Source organism: Chrysemys picta, chromosome 4 (genome assembly GCF_011386835.1).
Source record: "Chrysemys picta bellii isolate R12L10 chromosome 4, ASM1138683v2, whole genome shotgun sequence".
Lineage (NCBI taxonomy): Eukaryota > Metazoa > Chordata > Testudines > Emydidae > Chrysemys > Chrysemys picta.
In genome coordinates this window covers 47729152-47743937 of record NC_088794.1, presented here as the reverse complement: position 1 = coordinate 47743937, position 14786 = coordinate 47729152, and the positions used below count along the sequence as shown (strand labels likewise).

The window sequence follows — 14786 nt, the reverse complement described above, 5'->3', positions numbered from 1 at the left end:
TTTGGCGCTACTCCGCTCGTCGGGGTGGAGTACAGAAATCAATTTAAAGGGCCCTTTATTTTGAAATAAATGGCGTCGTTGTGTGGACGGTTGCAGGGTAAATTCGAATTAACGCTGATAAAACCGAATTAAAGTCGTAGTGTAGACCAGGCCTAAGTATAGCCTGTTCTGGGTCTGTTGTTGTTTTCTCTGAACTCGTCTCTGCTCCACTCTCTATGTCATCAGAGCAGGGTCTGATGAAAAACAAAACAAACTTGTGAAATAAAGTACTAGTTGTCAAGTTAAAAGTTTAATAATACACTACTTAACATTCATGTAGTGCTTTACATTTCTAAAGCACTTAATATGCAAAGCACCATATTATCATAAAATATTTGCTTATTACATACATTTTAAGATATGGTGGCTGGTTAATGACACTTAATTTCAAAATATATTGGAAGCATATTATCCCTTATTGTATCTGTAATTCACAAATAGTCCAGTCCCTCTCTTGGAAAAACTTGCTGTTCCAGTGAACAAATGTAGGAACCCCTCTTCCCCTTCCTCCCCCCCATTAAAAACGTGGAGGTCTCCTGATGTGTCTTAGAATTTGTGTAACTGTTTACAGGCAGAGGAAATTCTGTTAAGTTAATCCAGTTTTGCTTTACAATGATTGAATACCTCGAGAAAGACCAGTGGCAACCAATAATAAAGTTAACTTTAATTTAAGAGTTCTACTCTTTCTATAGAAGCAGTTTTTTTCAGGACATTTTGTTTAAATATATAATACTGCTTTCTAAGTTTAGTAGCAAATAATAATAATTGTAAAAAATCATTGTGGTCTTTTCTTTGTTCTGTGTGACAAGATATATGTTGGCTTCTGCCCCTGTGCTCCTTTCCTTTAAATCTTATAATTGCCAAGTAAGCGTGTGTGTGTGTGTGTGTGTGTGTGTGTGTGTGCACGCGCGCGCCATGTGTTGGTTACCACATAGTAACTAACACAATCCTAGTGTGGACATGCGGGTTATAGTTTTCACATGTTAACAGGTTAAAGTAAACAGTAGTCGGGAGCCGATAAAGCTGTCTTATCTTCACTAGGATTTTACCTTATGTTAGTTACATACATATATATATATATATATATGTGTGTGTGTATATTAGGGCTGTCGATTAATTGCAGTTAACTCTCACGATTAACTCAAAAAAATTAACTGCAATTAAAAAAATTCATTGTGATTAATTGCACTGTTAAACAATAGAATACCAATTGAAATGTATTAAATATTTTGGTTGTTTTTCTACATTTTCAAATATACTGATTTCTGTTACAACACAGAATACAAAGTATACAGTGCTTACTTTATTATTTTTATTACAAATATTTGCACTGTAAAAATGACGCGAGTATTTTTCAATTCACCTCATACAAGTATCATAGTGCAGTCTCTATTGTGAAAGTGTAACTTACAAATGTAGATTTTTTTTTGTTACATAACTGCACTCAAAAACGAAACAATGTAAAGCTTTAGAGCCTACAAGTCCACTCAGTCCTACTTTTTGTTCAGCCAATTGCTAAGACAAACAAGTTTGTTTACATTTACGGGAGATATTGCTGCCTGCTTCTTATTTACAATGTCATCTGAAAGTGAGAACAGGTGTTCACATGGCACTTTTGTAGCTGGCGTTGCAAGGTATTTACGTGCCAGATATGCTAAATATTCGTATGTCCCTTCATGCTTCAGCCACCATTCCGGAGGACATGCATTCATGCTGATGATTTTCGTTAAAAAAATAGTGTGTTAATTACTTTGTGACTGAACTCCTTGGGGGGAGACTTGTATGTCCCCTGCTCTGTATTATGCCATATATTTCATGTTATATCATGACCCAGCACGTATTGTTAGATTTACAAATACTGTCACTGCAGATTTGACAAAATGCAAAGGTACCAATGTGAGATTTCTAAAAATAGCTACAGCACTCCAACCAAGGTTTAAGAATCTAAAGTGCCGTCCAAAATCTGAGAGGGAAAAGGTGTGGAACATGCTTTCAGAAGTCTTAAAAGAGCAACACTTAGATGTGGAAACTACAGAACCTGAACAAACAAAAAAGAAAATCAACCTTCTTCTGGTGGCAACTGACTCAGATGATGCAAATAAGCATGATTGGTCTGCACTGCTTTGGATCGTTATCGAACAGAACCCGGCATCAGCATGGACGCATGTTTCCTGGAATGGTGATTGTAGCATCAAGGGACATATGAATCTTCAGTGCATCTGGCATGTAAATATCTTGCAACACGGGCTACAACAGTTCCATGCAAATGCCTGTTTTCACTTTCAAGTGACAGTGTAAACAAGTAGTGGGCACCATTTTCTCCTGCAAATGTAACCAAACTTTTTGTCTGAGCGATTGGCAGAAGTAGAACTGAGTGGACTTGTAGGCTCTAAAATTTTACATTGTTTTATTTTTGAATACAGTTATTTTTTTGTACATAATTCGACATTTGTATGTTTAACTTTCCTGATAAAGAAATTGCAGAACAGTACTTAGGAGAATTGAAAATACTATTTCTTTTGTTTTTTACAGTGCAAATATTTGTAATAAAAAATAAATATAAAGTGAGCACTGTACACTTTGTATTCTGTGGTGTAACTGAAATCAATATATTTGAAAATGTAGAAAACAGGAGCTGAATACAACACCGTGTAAATTGATCGAAACAATAACCTGGAGCACAATTTTCTGAATAGTATGCTGCTGAAGTTACTGTGATTAGTAGTGGTAATGGCTGTGACAAAATTGCTGATACCAGTCCCAGAAGCTGTCCTAGAAATAAAATACTCATCCCTTCTCCGTGGCTAAGAAAAATGCTGTTTAGAGAATGATAGAATGCATGTCTAGAATCGACTCTTGTCATATTCCTACTGGTGGGTGGCCCTTCATTCTCTTGTATGCAGCCACCCAGGCGCGCACCTTAGAGGGAACTATCCACGTAGTCTTCAGTCTTGCAGTGCATTAATGCCAATCTTTAGTTTCCTTTCCCTGTTTAATTTACATCATTTGAGGTAAAATAAGAAACAGCCAATATCTTGTCTGATTTATTTATTTGTTGGCTTTAGGATAGTTCCTACAAACACTCAAGTGAATAGGACGTTAGACATTAATTTTAATGAGTTCAGGTTCAGGCCCTTGATTTGTATGAAGTGCTGGAAATGAGTAATATGTGCAATCTCAGGCTAAATTAAATAAAAAGACTGCTTCACTTGGAGAAGGTTCAGAAAGAGATGTGGTTTCATGAAGTATAATACAGTAGTTCAGGGTTCTCAAACTTCATAGCACTGGGACCCCCTTCTGACAACAAAAATTACTACTTGACCGGGGAGGATTGAAACCTGAGCTCGCCTGAGCCCTGCCGTCTCAGGTCGGGGGCCCAAAGCGCGAGTCCCCCAGGCCCAAGGGTTTCAGCCGCAGGCAGGGAGTCTATAACCTGAGCCCCACCACCCAGGGCTGAAGCCCTTGGGCTTCAGTTTTGGCCCCGGCAAGTCTAAGCCAGCCCTGGCAACTCCATTAAAATGGGGTCATGATCCATTTTGGGGTCCCAACCCATAGTTTGAGAACCGCTGCAGTAATTTACTGACAAATAGTCACATAAGGTTGTGTGCTAAAATTAGAAGCGAGTTTATTCAGGCACTTAGAGTAGAAACCCACTTATGTCTACAGAAGCAGTGCAGGACCTATTGCTATTATTGGCCCAGATTCAAGAAAGCATCTTTATTCAGACAGCCCTCAGTATATGCCAAAGTACTGTTGAAATCAGTAGTATTGAAGAACATGCTTAAGTGCTTTCCTGAACTGGGGCTATTCTTTTTTATTTATATAGCACCATAAGTTCACTTTATAAAATACATAGTTAGAGAAGGAGTTGACCAATTAAATTGGACGGACACAACAGAAACAATTAAAGGTGAGTTGGAGGGAGGAAGTTAAGAAATACAAGTAGGGACTGGCCAGTTGGAAAACAGAGATGGACATGAAGGCAGCTGAGAACATCTGAAAGATCTCAAAGAGATTGGTGAGAGAGAGAGAGAGAGAGAGAGTGGAAAAAGAACATGAAGAGCAAAAAGGAAGAAAAAACAGCCTGGAGCACATGCGGGGATAGGAGGAGGAAATGCAGTGCAATCTGGAAAGGTAAGAGAGATTTCAGAAATACTGATGGACGGACCAGAGGGACGATCAGAAACTCAGAGGATGGAGAAAAGTGGCAAGGAGTAGCAAAGAGAGCTATCTGAAGTGATTGAGGTAGCTGTGCAAATCAGAGTGGAATGAGTAGCTGAGAGAGGATTTTCCTGGCTAGATTACAGCCTGTAATAGGTATCGGAGGAGTAGAAAGTGGAGATCTAAATACTTCTGAGTTGAGAAAACATTGGATGGATAGCTTGGATAGCTGAGAGAGAATAGTCTGGTACAATATGGTAGTTGACTGTGATGCCAAGACTAGGGGGAAATAGCCATTACCATGTAAGTGTGTAAGTGTTGATATGATTCACACGAACAGTTTCTTCAATCAATTACTGTATGTTGTGTAAATAAAATCTATATAATGTATACAATTTTACAATGTTTTTGGAGCTTATATAGGAAAACCTGCATGCATGCTAAGAGCTGTAAGCATTTTGTACAGCACAAAACTTCAGAAAAAGAAGCTAATAATAAAATTGCATGTTGTCAATGGAAATGTTCTATTTTCTGCATATTTACTAATGTGTTTACCATTTTTTCCAAATGCACTGAAAAAGCTGCCGCTCTTCCTTTGTGCTGTTGCGGATAGAGTTTGTAACAGTATTGTTAGTTTTTCAAATGTCATGGGTCAACATATGTTTCTGGTATGTGACTTGAATGTTTCCTAAATGTAACCCTCACACATGGTTTGTCGAAGCACTTGTATTATTCGTTTCATGTTTTTCCAGTGTTACATAATTCTTTTCAAATTTTCATTTAATTTGTTCTGGGTTTGTAGAAGATATTTTTCATTTGATTTTTGTCCTGCTTGATCTGTTTTGTATTTTATATTTAATTCCTAAAAAGAGATATTTAGGCTGTTACCTTCTGAAATATTTAAGAAAATCTAGGAAACGTTGCATCACTAATTGGTGTATGCAGGAGAGCGTTTCTATTCATCTTGTACCATTACTCCTGAGACAGAATACCAAGGTGCTGGAATATTTTTGTAAGCAGCTTTGCAATGCTTGATACCTTGATTTGCTCAGACAAAACTATTATGTCTGAGTTTCAAAGTAAAGCATGACAAGTTATGCACATTATGTAGTTAGTATTTTATGTACACACATTTGATGAATTCAGGCAATACTTTTAAAGTTAGCTCTTGTAGCAAAGTTGATCCCAGGTTTACAACCAGTTTATGTGTAGACTGTATGTTGTCATCTGCCTGAGAAAACATTGCCTGACAAAGCTTTTACTGTCGAGAGATTGCTTATGACATGGTATCCGTAAAAATTATGTAACGTCTTTGTTTAGTTAAGTAAACTATCCAGCTTTAGTTACTTTAGATATGAGCATTTTAAAACTTTGTTATTAAAAAACAGGGTTTCCAGGTGATTTTCTGTTGCTTTATATCAAAGGGATAAAGTATTTATTTTAATAAGAACATATTTATTTTTAATTTGTCCCATTGGAAAGCTGTATTGCACATGCAACATAAAGGTTTACTTGTCTCTTGACTTCTCATTTTTCCTGCAGATGGCTTCCTCTTGGGTATAATTTGGAAGATTTTTCAGAACTTAGCACTGTGTCTGCTTTATCGTATTCAAAGTATGTAAGATGTTACAAGTGTCCTGAAGTATTTCTATTTCCTCTGTAACTTAGGGGTCAAAAGAAGAAAGCTTCCCCCGCCCCCTCCCATGGTGACTAATGTTGCTACTTTTTACAAATAGACCCTTCACTAACTTCTGAGGCAATTTTAAAGGACATATCTTAATTATCTTTGACTTTTTTAAACCAGAAAAAATGTGGAGTTATTATTTTTAAATGTACATGAATTAGTTGATCATTAGTTGCTTCCATTCATTAGTAGTTAGTTTGGGAATATTCTTATTATTTATCAGTTATCTATCACAATCAACATATATTGTGCTTTATAAGACATAGAATTTGATATAGTTCCTGTTTACAATCCAACTATCCTGTAAAATAAACAAGGTGAGTGAGATAATATTTTCTATTGGACCACCTTCTGTTGGTGAGAGAGACAAGTTTTCAAGTTTACACAGAGCACTTCTTCAAGTCTGAGAAATTTACTTAGGGTACATCTACACTACAGGGGGGAGTCGATTTAAGATACGCAAATTCAGCTACGTGAATAGCGTAGCTGAATTCGACGTATCGCAGCCGACTTACCCCGTTGTGAGGACGGCGGCAAAATCGACTTCTGCGGCTTTCTGTCGGCGGCGCTTACTACCACCTCTGCTGGTGGAGTAAGAGCGCTGATTTGGGGATCGATTGTCGCGTCCCGATGGGACGCGATAAATCGATCCCCGAGAGGTCGATTTCTACCCGCCGATTCAGGCGGGTAGTATAGACCTAGCCTTAGTGTCACAGCTAAATACAAGGTGTTTGGCTTAAGTAGTTAAGACATATTTCAAGGGACCATTCAAGGTGAAGTAGCCTGAGTTCACCTCTCCAGTCATAGAAAGGAAAGGAGGGCTGGCGGAAAGCTGGGGGGGTGGTTACGTGGATTATAGATTGTGGTAATAAGCCATAAATCCAGTGTCTGTATTCAGTCCATGATTTTTAGTGTCTAGCAAAGTTAGGAATTTAAACTTCCAGGCTCATGATTTGGAGGTGTTGTGACCGTTTCCTTTGAGGATGAGGACTGAGAGGTCAGATACAGAGTGATTGTTTTGTGAAGTGTTCACCAACAGGTGATTTGGTGTTTTTGTTTTATATCATTTTTCTGTGAGAGTTCATTTGAGAGCGTAGTGATTCTGATTTCACCCACATAGTTGTTGGGGCATTTAGTGGTCTGGATGAAGCACACCACATGTTGTGACAGGCATGTATAGGACCCATGGATCTTGAAAGGTGAGTTGTGGAGGATATTGATGTAGCAGTGGAGGTATATCTACAGCAGAGGTCCCCAAACTGTGGGGCGCACCCCCTAGGAATGTTCAGGGGTACCCGGTTGGGGCCCAGGCCAGCCCTCACGAGGGTTGGGGAGGGAGTGCCATCCAGATCTGCTCCTGGCACCCCACACAAACGGCCCTGCCGCCGGCCCCTGGTCTCAGCTCTGCTCCTGACCCCATCCCTAGCTGTGGCCCCAGCCTTGACTCCCTTACCTCGTCCGCATCCTCCCCTCCTGGAGCCACAGCCCCCCTCCAGGCCCTGGCTCTGGGTGGGAGGCGCAGATAGAGATGTGGGGGGCACGAGGTAAAAAGTTTGGGGACCTCTTCTTCCACTTCTCTGGTAGAGTGTCCTTGTTTGGTGACAACATTTTTAAGTGTTAAGGTGTATCCCAGTCTTTCTCCTCAGAACATACTCTGTGGTAACTAAGTACCTGGCTATAGATAACAAATTTCTAGGTGTGTTTGGGGTTGTTACTGGATCTGTGAAAGTAGATGCGGTGATCCATGGATTTCTTGTATACATTTGTCTGTAAGATTCCATGGTTGAAGCTGATCGTGGTATCCAGGAAATTGATGCTCATATGGAGAGTTCTAGAGAGAGTTCAACAGATGGGTGGTGGTTGTAGTTGTGGTGGAAATCTGTGAGGGAGTTTAGGTCATCCATCCTGAGGATGAAAATATCATAGATGTATCCCAGGTATTTAATTGGTTTTCTGGTGAATTTGTCCAGAAGTTCTTCCTTCAGATAGCCCATGAAGAGGTTGGCATATTAAGAAGCCTACACATGCCTATCACAACCAGCGCATTAAATGGCCCAGTCAGAACTGTGTGGACAAAATGAGACAATCACTATACTCTCAAATGAACTCTCTCAGAAAAATTTAGACACTAACACCATGTCACCTGTAGGTAAAGACTTCTTTCACAAAGCGATCCCTCTGTATCTGACCTATCAGTCCGCATCCTCAAAGGAAACCTGTACAACATCTTCAAAAGATGAGGCTGGGAGCTTAAATTCCTAACTTTGTTAGACACTAAAAATCATGGACTGAATAGAGACAGTAGATTTATGGCTTATTACAACAATCTATAACCCATTAGCCCCTCCACCCCGCAGCATTCCTCCCCCCTATGACTGGAGAGGTGTTAACTATCCACTTCACCTTGAATGGTCCCTTGAAATGTGTCAACTGCTTATGCTAAACAATCTGTTCGACCTTGTATTTAACTGTGACACACTGAGTACATTTCCCGGACCAAAAGAAGAGCTGTGTAAGCTCAAAAACTTCTCTCTCTCACCAAGTTGGTCCAATAAAAGATATTACCTCATTCACCTTGTCTCTCTAATATCCTGGGACCAACATGGTTACAACACTGCATATCCTATAAGATGCTGTCTGTACTATTCAGTACTGTTATCTACAGTATTTGAAATAGATTATAAGAACAGCCTATGATACTTCGTTCAGAAAATATATTACAATTTAACATATCAGTGAAGGAATAACAGAAATCCCTATCTTTGAAGTAGAACTCTTCTCTGCGAGGGACTGCTTGTTTCTTGAATATAGTTTCCCATGTTGGTTATTTCTTTCCAGGAGAAAAGAAAGACATACTGGGTTTTTCTTTGCATTAATTAAAACGAAAAGAAAAAGAAAGCACCTTTTCACATTGTTTCAGTCATAAAGATCTAAGTATGCATTTTCACCCCTGCTCTTCTCCTTCAGTGTATGTACATAGCATATATTATTTCAAGCTTGTTAAGCACCCTGAAGATGAAAAGTACTTTAAGTGCTATGTATTATCAATTTTGTGTTTTATTAAAATATTAGGCACTATGATTCTGTGATTCTATGATGTATCTGCACCTAGTAACCCAGGTGAAAAAATACTTGTTCTGCCATGCCTCCTCCTCCTGGCCCCCCTTCAGCAACTATGCTTTTGCATTAAAACACTTGTGATACTGTGTCTATTAGTAACACTGTCACTCAACTATCTTTTTAATATACTTAAAAAAAAATCTTACTGTTAGTGTCTTGCTTTTGTTAAAAGAAGAACAGGAGTACTTGTGGCACCTTAGAGACTAACAAATTTATTAGAGCGTAAGCTTTCGTGGACTACAGCCCACTTCTTCGGATGCATATCGATATGCATCTGAAGAAGTGGGCTGTAGTCCACGAAAGCTTACGCTCTAATAAATTTGTTAGTCTCTAAGGTGCCACAAGTACTCCTGTTCTTCTTTTTGCGGATACAGACTAACACGGCTGCTACTCTGAAACCTTGCTTTTGTTAAGCCTTCCTGGCCTTTCCGTCTTCTCTCACTTCTCAGCATTCCCCGACAATCTCTTTTCCCCATGATTTCCTTTAGTGTCTTCTTTGCCCTTCTCCTTTCTCATTCAAGCACCTACATCCTCTTACATCGCCTTGTCGACAGGGTTTGAAACTTTCCTCAGACCTTTAACAGTTTGACTGATATGCAGCATGGGTGACCCCTTCCAGAGCTATTACCCAGAAGTTAAGCCAAAGCATTTCTGCTGCTGGAAAGGGGAGAATGCACCCTGGTGCCATCCAGGGGACCCTATTTGGGGATGCTAAGAGGCAGATAAATTTGAAGGCAACACCTAGTTCACTCTGGTTTCTGGATAAGTGCAGCATTCTCATTTGTCTTTTGTTTCCATGCTCCTAAGTGTGAGCCTCTTGGCTGCTGCAATGGGCATTATACTGTTCCCCCTCCTCTGTCTTTGGCTTTTCCTCCTGTGGTGAACAGCTCCAATGCCTGTCTCTGTGGCTTCTCCATGCCTTATCCAAATAGCAGTAAGAGTCTAAATTGACCTAATTTCTGTCAGGTTCATAGCTGCCCTCAGGGTTCTGAATAATAGTAGTGAAAAACAACTAGACTTCATTTAGTTTTCACTATGCTTCAGCATTTCATTAATTTCTCTTGGGACTTACCTACATGGGAAGTTGGTATGCAGAAAGCTAGGGTATGAATTTACGACATTCTAGCTCCTCTGCACTCACTCCCTGTATGCACTCTCTTGCTGAGCACTAAAAGTGTACACTTTAAAGTGTACTAAACTAAACCACCTGAGGGCACTTTTATTGGTCAGTAGGAGTGTTTGCATAGGGAATTTAATGTGCTGAAAATTCACATCTAGTTTGCTATGGCCTAACTTTCCCATGTAGACAAGCCCTCTGTTCACATCACTAGGTTTTCTTCATAGTAGTAACTATAAAGGCTTCTTCTTCTTCTTCTTCGTCTTCTTTTTTAAATGAAACTTATGATTCTGCAGAATTTGGTGCTACTCACATACAGGGTGCTTGTTGACTATGAATTAGTAATTTAAAAATATTTTCTTTTAGCCTATTTCCACATAATACAGTGGAGAATGGAATCTGTACAAGTTGCAATTCCCTGGAGATTGTGAAGAGGTCCATTTTTAGAAGCACTCCAAGCCGCCTCCTTTCCCTCCCCACCATCACACACACACACACAACAGAAGATCGGTGCACCAGGATGCATGGGAACTCAAAGGTTCAAACTCTCTCATTGTCAACTCTGTCTGTAGTCTTAATCTTAATGGAGGCATCAGAAACTCAAAGGCCTTATCTACACTTTCTGCAAAGCCTTATAATGGAGATGCAGCTTATACCAACAAAAGAGTTCTTTTCCTGGTACAGTTTATACTAGTTCCCCATATGAAATAAGTTATACCAGCAAAAGGACTTTTTTGACAGTAGAACTGTGTCTGGATTGTGGCTTTTGCTGGCATAGCTATGTCAGTTAGTGGAGTGGTTTTTTCACACTCCCAATAAATATAGCTATGCTGGAAAAACACTGACCCTAGTTTGCGATAAAGAATGCATAAAGTTTTGCAACAATAGAGGATAAGAGTGCCGTACATTGTTTCCTGTAGAGCTTGGTGGAAAGCACCGTACTTCTCAGCTGTCTTTACAACATATGTTTTTTGTCCTTTGACACATAATTTACATGTATTTTAAAAATATAATTTCCTGGATAATCCTCCAGCTAATATTACTAGTTAAAATCGGGGAATTCCAGCAGGTGTATTTAATGCTGCTTTCTTTATAAACCGCCAGTAATTGGTGTTGTAATGAAACATACAGGCTGCTATATCGCATATTTAAGTGTTCCTCTTCATTGGAACTTACTATTTTCTGCATTTCTTTGTCACTTTTCCCCAGAAAATATGATACAATAAATGGCTTAAACAAACAGCAACCTTTGTTAATAGCTTTTTGCAATAATATTTAGCAGCCGGGGATTGTTCTGCAAGGAAGGATGTGTTAAATAAACAAATAGTAAATACTCTGACTAATAAATGGTAGAATTAAAAGACAACTGTCTGTCCAGATCATGCTAAAACTAGTTTTTATACGTTATGGTAATCTATTCATCTTGATTAGATAGGTCTTATCAAAAACATTAGCATTTCATACCAAATATTTTTTTCATCAGACTCAGGAAATCTAAACCTAAGAAATCTAAAATAAAATTGCCCATAATCATGTTTGAGTAGTTCATGATAGTTGTAATGTTTTGATGACTTTTGAGAAGTGAAGTAATGTACTCTCTTTTACGAGGGAAGATGGTCAATATTTCAGGCTTCCAAATCAATATTTTTAAATGAAAAAGTTTTAGTTCAATTTTATGGATTATTCAGTGTTTCCCTTGACAAAAAATATGAAGGCAATTTCTAACTGTCAACAATAGTTGATGCCTCTAGCAAACAGAGATAATGCTGCTTTTTGACAAGGTCCAGTGTGGTCAAAAGTCTGAGCTGATTAATCAGTTTTGGCACAGATCATTCAGCACCATTTATTTCTCCTTTGGGTTTCAACTGGACTCCTTTTGACAAAATGGGGAACAAAGTTTTAAAATGTATCCACTTCCTTATTGCACTATGCATTCCACTAATGCTTACTGGCAATGCTGCTGAACCAGCCTGTTACACCTCATGGCACTAATATGAAATATGTACTATAGGAAACTGCTGTACTTGGAAAGTACTATTCTTCAAAAGGAAGTCTCACAGACTCCAAGGTACATTTCCATTTTAATTGGAAACAGTTAGCAGTTTGTGAGAGAGAAGCCCAGACTTTGAGCAGTGAAAGCATTTAAATACTGAAAAAGTTTTTCCGCTTTGGATCATAAATCCTTCAAATGTTTGTCCATCTATTTACATACCATGACCTACCATCACCCTGCTAGCAAGTGTATCACAACAGCCCTGGGAGGTTGGGTAGTATACTCAATGTACATATTGAGAGCTGAGGCACAAAGAGATTAAGAACTAAATTTGGTGCCTTAGTTTTTCAGGTACCCAACTTGATATGTCTTTAAAGAGTCCTGATATTTGCAAAATATTTAGCACTGAAAATTGGGCCCCTTTAAAATGTCTCAAGTTGAGGATCCAAAAGTTGAGACATTGAAAATTGTTAGTAATTTAAAAAAAAATCGATCTAAATGACTTGTGCGTGTTCACAGGAGTTTTGTGGCAGGACTGAAGTTTGAACCACCATTACTTGATTTTCAGTCTGATGCCCTCACCCGGAGCCACTCTTCCAAAAAAAAAAAAAAAAAAAAAAAAACATATGAGAGGGTCATCATGAAGGCTATGGTGTTGTGCCGAGTCTTCATTTATTCACTCTAATATAAGGTTTCGCGTGCCAGTAATACATTTTAACGTTTTTAGAAGGTCTCTTTCTATAAGTCTATAATATATAACTAAACTATTATTGTGTGAAAAGTAAATAAGGTTTATAAAATGTTTAAGAAGCTTCATTTAAAATTAAATTAAAACACAGAGCCCCCCGGACCGGTGGCCAGGACCCGGGAAGTGTGAGTGCCACTGAAAATCAGCTTGCGTGCCGCCTTCGGCACACGTGTTCTATACGATACCAGTCTCCAAAGAGCAGCAATGTTGAATTCACCTTATGCAGAAGGTGTGCTCTCTGAAGTTACACTCCTAAAGCCATCTTTTTATACCCTACTTGTTTACCAGTAAAAGGTACTATATACATCACCTGAAACTGGATCTAATTTAATTTTTACCTTGTTTGTTTCTGGTACCATGGTTACCCCTTTATCTTTGTCTGGAACCCATGCATTCCAGGTCATGACGCACCCTTATCTTTGTGCTGAGCACATGCATTCCAGGTACTAAGGGGCATGAAGACACCTCCTAGGCCTGTATCAGGATAAATAGGTTTGCGAGGGTAACTCCCTTTCTGTTGCTATGAGGAAACAATTGTATGTCCTGATACAGACAGTTTTTTATCTACTTCTGCCAAAGTTTACCTCTGCTAATGGAAGGTGTTATGGGATACTTAGCATACGTGAACAGGTTTATAACAAAAGTTTGGGCTATATAACAGCTATATTCATATTTAGTAATATGTGTACTTACATGCTTAGAATATATATTTTGCAGATAGTATTATTGGCATAATATAAATCTGTGCTAGCAGTATATATTAGTCAAAAATAGCATGCATGAAATCGTTATCTTGTCGTTTCAAACCACTGGGTGCCATAGTATTATAACTGTCTGAGAAGATATCTGAGCCATTAACGGTTATCTTTGAAAAGTCATGGAAAAGGGGAGAGATTCCAGAGGACTGGAAAAGGGCAAATCTATAAAATCTATAAAAAGGGAAATAAAGACAGCTGGGGGAATTACAGACCAGTCAGCATAACATAATTACCAAGAAAGATAATGGAGCAAATAATTAAGCAGTCAGTTTGCAGACACCTACAAGATAAGGTGATAAGTAATAGCATGGATTTGTCCAGAACAATTGTGTCAAATCAGCTTATGAATAGGGGGAAGTGGTAGATATACTACATTTTGAGTTTAGTAAGGCTTTTGATACTGTCTCGCATGACTTTCTCATAAACAAACTAGTGAAATACAACCTAGATGGAGCTACTATAAGGTGATTGCATAACTGGTTGGAAAACCATTTCCAGTGAGTAGTTATCCATGGTTTACAGTCAAGCTGGAAGGGCATATCATGTGGGGTCCTGCAGGAATCACTTGTGGGTCTGGTTCTGTTCAGTATCTTCATCAATGATTTAGATAATGACATAGAAAGTACCCTTATAAAGTTTTCAGATGATACCAAGCTGGGAAGGGTTGCAAGTGCTTTGGAGGATAAGATTAAAATTTAAAATGACGTGGACAAATTGAAGAAATGGTCTAAAGTAAATAGGATGAAATTCAATAAGTATTCCATTTAGGAAGGAACAGTCAGTTATACACATACAAAATGGGAAATGACTGCCTAGAAGGAGTATTGCAGAAAGGGATCTGGGAGTTATAGTGGATCACAAGCTAAATATGAGTTGTCACTGTAACACCGTTGCCAAAAAAGGAAATATTATTCTGGGATGTGTTAGCAGGAGTGTTTGAAGCAAGACACGAGAAGTAATTCTAATACTCTACTCCGCACTGATTAGGCCTCAGCTGGAGTATTGTGTCCAGTTGTGGGTGCCATATTTCAGGAAAGATGTGGACAAATTGGAGAAAGTCTAGAGAAGAGCAACAAAAATGATTAAACGTCTAGAAAGCATAACCTATTGAGGGAAGATTGAAAAAATTGGAATTGTTTAGTCTGGAGAAGAGAAGACTGAGAGGG

General features: G+C 38.7%; 1 protein-coding gene across 9 annotated transcripts in view; it reads left to right on the top strand.

Annotated features, from left to right (window-relative positions):
- The window catches only part of SBF2 (SET binding factor 2), a 570707-nt gene that overhangs the window by 221327 nt on the left and 334594 nt on the right, over positions 1-14786 (top strand). The gene's annotated exons all lie outside the window — the stretch shown is intronic.